Here is a 6,363-nt window from a genome sequence, read left to right on the forward strand (position 1 = left end):
AAAAATGAAACAAAAGAAGAAACTGGAAAAGACTATGGGATGTTGCTGATTGGATGATGACGTTTGTCAATCATTTCAGTTTGTCGTGATTCTATGCTCAGGTTTTTGTGGTGCTTTTGTCATGTTCTGTTTGTCATGTTCTGTTTCTCCCATCAGTCTCATCATGTTTGGGTTAATCATCCACAGCTGTCTTCATTTAGTTAATTAACCTCAGTGGATTTAAGTGTCTGGTTTTCAGGTCTTCTGTTCTGTCACCACTTGTGGTTCTCCATAGGGTTTTGCCATGTTTTAGTTTATTTATTAAATATTCTATGTTCCTGTCACCAAGCTTGGTCTTCTGCATTTTGGGTCCTCCTTCACCACTTCATGACTCAATTGAAAGTTGTTTGGCATGAAGACACTCTGAGTCTGCTCTGTACTAATCATGACATTTTTTATTAGCCTGGACATTTTAAATAACTTACACTTCAAAAATCAAATGTCATCATCCAATCAGTGATGTCCATAGTGCCTACTTTTTTTGCTTGTTTGTTTTTTATTGTGTTTTGTTTATTAACATTTCATTTTTTTCATAATTCATTTTTTCCCCCAAAACATTAATTTTATGTCATTTCATGTTTGTAATTTCATTTTTATTTCTAAAATATAATGTTCTGTTATAATATAATTTTCTAAGATAAAATGTAATGATCTTTAATATGTTTTTGAGTCAAATGAGTTGTTGTTGTGATATGCACTTAGGGCCACCGTAGAGAACAACACAAAGGGCGGAGCTCAGGAGACCAGAACACCCAAACTGCAACTAAACTAAGAAAAAATAAAGAGATATAGAAGATTTACATCCCAGTACAAGTGATAAAAACTGAAAACAGAGTTTAAGGAACCAGCTCTAATAATGCATGTAAAAACTAACAAAAAAGTGCATTTTATCAAAGTGAAACAAGAATATATAATGAATAAACAAACAAAAAAAATGTTCTAAACCTGCAAATCCCACAAATGCTGTTCCATCTTTCACAGCTCTGCTCCGATCTATGAATGACTTGGTGTCATATAATTCCAGCCGGGCAAAAATAAATAATTATAATTAGTCCTCCATGATCATGTTTACAATGGTTTTCACTTCTGTGTTTTGAAAAAGTCACTACCCCCATGAGAGTACTGTGATTGGTCAAAATTTAGAGTTTTTGCGATTTAGCAGCCAAACAACTGGTTGAACTTCCAGCTCTTTAAAAGTTGAGCGTGTCTTGTGGAATTGTTGGATCCACAGCTCCTCCTCTAAAAAATCACCAACCACAATTTCCAAAAATCGCTCGATCCGTAACTGCTCCCAAGGAGCTTGCCAGACCATATGGCCTGAATAAGATGCGATGTGGAAACTGATCTACTCCGACGGTCCGCAGTCTCCCTGACTTATTTTATGTTTGGCCAAGGAAAGTTAAAAGATCCACATGTAGTCCTGGAGCCGCAGGTTGTAGACTCCTGGTCTAGCTGAACAGCACGTCTGGAACTAATGTGGCTCATCCAAATGCTCCCTTCTTGTTCTTTAACAGAATCAACTTAAAACAATACTTGTTCTCATCAATTCCCTTATTTCTGAATGACGTATCGCGTGAGTCGGTTTGTGTTTATTCACATAATTATTATTTAATGGAAACTGTGTAATTGAAAATTGGAATTTTTGACATTTCTAGAACTTTGATTAAGTTTTTGTGCATATGTGTGGCTAATGAAAGTGTCAGTTTAATGTGTCTGGTATGACAATGACACCTGTGTCCTATCCTGAAAGGAGGCACTGTTAAATATTTCAGCACTTCAGTTGTCTGTGCACAGTTTAGCTTCAGCGATCCCATTAGCTGTTGATTTACAAGTGGCAATCGTGTTCCACTGCCCTGTAAATGAAAACACATGTGCTTATGATGAGTAATTATCCAGCTGCAGCTTTACTGGCTCGCCTTTGTGATGTTGAGGGTCACTCAGCATTTGACTGAGAGAGACGGTGAACCACCGCGCTGATGTTCTCAAGATTAACCACCGTGTGCTCGCTTATTGCTGTGGAAACAGGAAAATAAATAAATAAATAAATAAAAAACGCTGCCGCCAGCCCTTACAAAGTTCGAGGCAGGCGAGTTCAATTCCCATCCCGTGTTTCCCAACTGTCCATTTGAGCAGACAATGGCAACGACAGCCTTATGGGGAAGATGGATGGTGGTGGTAAACGGGAGCTGGAGACGGAGGATGCAGGATACAGAGAGAGGAAGTGAAGGAGAGATGCATGGTCCTCCACATCGTCTGGGACAGAATGACAGATGAAGGTACCGTGAGGCAGGACTACTTTCTCTAGTGATCAAAGACACAGACCCTCCCTTCCGAACCCAGCTTGACTCCATGCCAGTCGCTTTAAAAGGAAGGATCAAAACCAAGAAGCAGGAAATCCTTTCTGCTTGGATGTAATATTTCACTCAATAGTCCAGAATCGTTGCAGAAAAAACCTCACCTGCATTTTCTTCTTGAGGAAAAAAGAATTAGGAAAGGGTTTCCGTTTAACAGTAGCAAAACAGTCTTTTCTCCTCTCATTTCAACAGCAAGGCTTTACCTGAAAAATACATCACTTGAGTCATTCTGAGTCTACGCTGTCTTCCCTCTACATACCAAATCACTATTTAGAAATACAAATCAAATATGCAAAGACAGTCACAATATTTCAAAAAGTACTGCAAAATTAAAGGCAAGTTTAGCCTAATGCATTTGAAAATTATGCGTATCTGTGCGGGTGAATATGCATCGGTGTGCAGAGTGTGCAGGTGTGTTTTTTTTGGTAAACACATTGTGTGAAGCAGAACCAGAATAATGGATTCAGCCCCAGTAAGAGTGATCAGTGAACCCTGAGCTCAGCCTATTGAAGTTTAATAACATTCTGAATGTCAGAACACATGACAGCAGAGAAACATAATCCCTTCTCCCCATAGAGAGGCCTTAAACCAACTCTAGCGCTCTCCGTCTCTCTCCTTCCATCCCCTCGCCACCTCTCTCCCTGTCACGGGCCGCGCACACACACATCAACACCGGTAAAGCTTTTCAGATTAACTGGTGTGATTTAAACTGCGTTTAAAGAGACATAAATAACGGAGAGTTGTAGCTGAAAGCGGTTCGTACTCCCCTCTCCCTGCAGGATTTTGTCAATCTATCACGTTCTGGCTCCCAGTTTGATAATTTTGAGAAAAGCTGTACAGTGAAATGAAATCTCACTGTTTCAGATCAGGCTGTTTGCCCAAACACTTCTTTCTAGTCAAACAGCACAGAATTTAATAGGTTCTCAAAATCCTAAAAGTTCTGCAACATTTTTGGTATAACTTTAAATATTTTGATTACCCACTGTATTTAAAATTTTCTTACAAAGAATTAAGTCTGTGAGTTTCGCCATTATCTTGGTAAGGCCCAAACCATGACAATACCTCTACAACACTTCTCCATTGTCATGAAGTTCATCTGATGGAACACCGGTAAAGAAATGTCTGCAAAGACTTTTAAAAAGAAAGCAGACACAAGCCAAAGTGAGATTTTCTCGCTAGGAGACCACTGTTGGTTTGTTGACGCCACCGAATCTGCACACACTTCCCATTCATTTAAGATGATCTGCGTCATCCTGATGTAGTTGTTCTGTGAAAATTCTTTAAATCCCATTAAAGCAGCAAACAATGGGTGGATAGATTAAAAAAAATAAATGAGTGACTAAACGATACAAATTTTCATCATCCTAATCATTGCGTATCTTTTGAAAAATACTCGACCTGATATGCCTTTGATTGTCTGCGGTGCACATTTTTGAGCGTTGACAAGGTCTTGCTCCACCCACACTCTGATTTCCATAATGGAGCTCAAATCCAGTAGCTGACTGCAGAGATTAAACAGGAGACATGCAAATAAAGTTTGCACAGGGAGGAGGAGGCTGTGTGAAATGGTGACGGCTAATGATGCTGCTTGTGTCTGAATATCTCATTAGCATCACCAAGAGTTTTCTGGAGTTCACTGTTTAAATGACACTCTATTGTTCCATCTCTTTTGCCTCTTTACAGCTTTCGTGTTTTCTGCAAATCACCTCTATTTTAGCATTTCTGTCCGTTTTGGAGTCTTTGAAAAGGCAAATTTGATTCGCCAAAGACCGTGACGAGAAGAAAATGTTATGCTTCACTATAGGATGAATTAGTTGAGAAGTGAAGGACAGCAGGAACAACTCTACTTCCTTTGTACGCTATTTCATTTTTTTTTCTCTTTTTGATGACTATTTTTAATCCCACGGAGGACCTCTCAGACTGAACTGTGTGGCTTATCTGCTCCCCACAGTCATTCTCTCATTAAAACACAATCACAGGCCACAAAATCTAATAAACCCTCAACTTCCTATTTGAAGAGTGGAGGTGGCAGGGGGGGGTGAGAGTAAGGGGTGACAATGCAGATTGCAGTCCATCCCTCTGTACGTGACATGAGGAACAAAAATCCTGCTTCTAATCACCTGAAGTGCAAAAACTTCTGAACAAAGTATGTTTTTTCTTTTCTTCCATACATCTGCGATAAAATAGCTCCCTCTTTAATAAAGGGGTTTCATGTGTGTCTCGTGGGATTTAGAGATTGTTTCTGATTATTTAATAGAAATAAAGCAATTATATAAACTAATAGGTTCAAACACTTCAATAGCTCCCATTTTTTTAACATTTAAACGTTTCCTGATTTTTGTGCTGGATTCATTCAGATAACATGTCATAATTTTCCTTTTTTTGCATAGCTGAACACTCATTCAATTTTGTCATGTTTTGTATACAAATTTTGTAAAAATGGAGCTCCTTCATTTGAGTCATTCTAATGATTCAGATGCTAGTGTAGTCTAGCAAAGATAAAAGGAAACTCTTCTGATGTCAATGTGCTCTCCTTGAACGCAACCTCCAGTGGTCATTTGAGGAACTGCAACATTTAATAATTCCAAATTTGTTTCAAATTTGTAAATAAAACATGTTTGCATGTCTACATGTGTCCATATTGAGTCACATAATGGCATGCACATAGCCACATACCATCACACTCCTACTTCTATGGTCACAAACTAAAATATTTTCCAATATTATATTAATTCTGAAATGAGAAGTAATTTTTTGCTTTTTATGTGATTCAACTTTGATGAAAACAAATGTAAATCTTATAGTAGATTATTAATGTATTTCTAAACAAATGTGTATAAATGTGTAAACTCAAAATTAAATTGAATGGAAGAATCGGAATATCGGAATCAAATCGATTCAGGCTCTTGTGAATACCAAGTTTTTGTCTCTCATTTCCTCATCAACAAACTTTTGGAAACCTAGTCTTTTCTGATAAATAAATTCATATTTTTCTCTGAAATGACATTCTCCTTATTAATGCAATCATTTTGAGCACAAAATTGTATGTTTTATTTGTGATTTTCTCCACTCACCCGAGCTTCAATGATCATGTGACATTGGGGGTCAAAATATAATACTTTTACAGAGAGCAGAGATAGTCAAAGTAAATGTCCCACATTCATAAAATATCGATGGTTTCATTTCATTATGCTGTGTACTAAATATTTGGTGATACATTCTCTCTTTCTCCCTCTTTACAGTCCACTTCAAAGAGATTTGACAGTTTTTCCAGCCATTAAACCAGGTGGAGCTGCTCGTATTTAGTCAATATACCTGCACGGTTGTTTAAATACCTGTTTGAAGTTTAATCAAGGTATGCTAATGTGACGGCAAGATGTTGCTTCAGCAAATATTAACTTTATCCCCTCTGTCCTTTGTTGTTCTGCTTTGTCTTGAAGGTATCAGATAAATAACACAATTCGCTATTTGCAAAAGCGCCGTAATTTTAGTTTTTTCACACACATGCACATGCAATGCTGTAATTAAATGTTTGCACTGATGTGACACCAGCCAAATGAGCCACATCAAAGCACAGGGAAGCTTTAGCTCAGATTTGCATCTCCTTGTACCCATATTTCTGCAGGCTAAACAATGACACGATAAGCGCAGCTTTTGTTACCCTGCAGTGATGATTATGCAAATGCTAGTCACAATTCTGCAGAAGGACTCCGAGGGAAGACAGAGCTTTTGACTCAATTAAAATTAGTCAAAAGGTGAGAACCGGCATTTGCAGATAACATTTCCCGCACATTTACTGGTATTTAGATGGGAAGAATGGAGATTTCACATCTCTGAGATCATTTCTTGTTGTTTTAAAAATGAAATGTGATTTTATGTGAGGTTTCGAAAGACTTATCTTGTCAAGCTTTGTGCTTTTACTTTAAACACAACAGCTTTAGACCAATTATTGTTCTGGAGTGGCAGCAAC

The sequence above is a fragment of the Oryzias melastigma genome, linkage group LG10 (genome assembly GCF_002922805.2).
Source record: "Oryzias melastigma strain HK-1 linkage group LG10, ASM292280v2, whole genome shotgun sequence".
In the NCBI taxonomy this organism is placed as follows: Eukaryota; Metazoa; Chordata; class Actinopteri; order Beloniformes; family Adrianichthyidae; genus Oryzias; species Oryzias melastigma.